General features: G+C 37.8%; 1 pseudogene; it reads right to left on the minus strand.

Moving 5' to 3' along the window:
* The window catches only part of LOC101348911 (prothymosin alpha-like), a 4473-nt pseudogene extending 2873 nt beyond the window's left edge, over positions 1-1600 (minus strand).

Here is a 1600-nt window from a genome sequence, read left to right on the forward strand (position 1 = left end):
CAATTATGTTCCTGAGATGGTCTCTAGATTCAGGTGGAGTATACACAAGGCCATACTTTGGCTCTTGTTGACTTGTTCTAATTTTCTTCAGCTTCACCTTGAACTTATATATGAGCAATTGATGGTCTGTTCTGCAGTCAGCCCCTGGCTTTGTTCTAACTGATGATACTGATCTTCTTCATCTTCTCTTTCTATAGAAATAGTTGATTTGATTCGTATGTACTCCATCCAGTGAGGTCCACATGTACAGTTGCCATTTATGTTGTTGAAAAAAGATGTTTCCAAAGAATAAGTGTTTGGTCTTGCAAAATTCTGTCATGTGATCTCCGGTGTCATTTCTATCACCAAGGCCATACTTTCCAACTACTGAACCTTCCTCTTTGTTTCCAACTTTCACATTCCAATCACTGGTAATTATCAATGCATCTTCATTGCATGTTTGATCAATTTCAGACTGCAGAAGTTGGTAAAAATCTTCAATTTCTTCATATTTAGGCATTAGTGTTTGGTGCATAAATTTGAATAATAATCATATTAACCAGTTTTCCTTGTAGGCATATGGATATTATATTAACACTGACAGTGTTGTACTTCAGGATAGATCTTGAAATGTTCTTTTTGTCAACTAATGTGACCCCGTTTCTTTTCAATGTGTCATTCCCAGCACAATAGACCATAAGATTGTCTGATTCAAAATGGCCAATACCAATCCATGTCAGCTCACTAATGCCTAGGATATCTATCTTCAAGCGTTCCATTTCATTTTTGACAATTTCCAGTTTTCCTAGAGTCACCCTTCATGCATTCCACATTCTGATTATTAATGAATGTTTGCAGTTGTTTCTTTTCATTCTGAGTCATGCCACATCAGCAAATGAAGGTCCCAATATCTTTACTCCATCCACATTATCAAAGTCAACTCTACTTTGTGGAGGCAGTGCTTCCCCAGTCACATTTTGAGTGCCTTCCAACCTAAGGGTCTCATCTTCCAGCACTATATCGGACAGTGTTCCACTGCTATTCATAAGGTTTTCATTAGCCAATTTTTTTAGCAGTAGATGGCCAGGTCCTTCTTTCTAGTCTGTCTTAGTCTGGAAGCTCAGCTGAAACCTGTCCACCATGGGTGACCCTGCTGGTATTTGAAATACCAGTGGCATAGCTTCCAGAATCACAGCAACACACAAGCCACTGCAGTATGACAAATTGACAGAAAAATAGTGGATACAGTATTATTTCACTATTGTTGTCTCTTGAGCTATTTTTAGTTTTTTGCTCTGATAAACATGAAGAAGAAAGCTGTAGCAAAAATAAACAAGAAGACGATGACTAAGTATTCAGAGATATAGGAACATCATGTTGTGTATTTTCTTCTTGCTTGTATTCTCATTGCAGAATAGTGAGGTGTCAATGGTGTCTAGTGAAGGGAAAACAAAGGGTAAGAAATTTTCAGCATGTCTCCAAGATAGTATGGGTAAGAGAATGTTCTGATTCTGATGAACCAGCCCTGAATCACTTTGAAGAGGAGTGTGTGAATATTTCAACAGGCTTACTGGGAGTACTCAAGGACATTCAATTCCAATTTTTCTAATTCTTGGCTCAT

Source organism: Trichechus manatus, unplaced genomic scaffold (assembly GCF_000243295.1).
Source record: "Trichechus manatus latirostris isolate Lorelei unplaced genomic scaffold, TriManLat1.0 scaffold00240, whole genome shotgun sequence".
In the NCBI taxonomy this organism is placed as follows: Eukaryota; Metazoa; Chordata; class Mammalia; order Sirenia; family Trichechidae; genus Trichechus; species Trichechus manatus.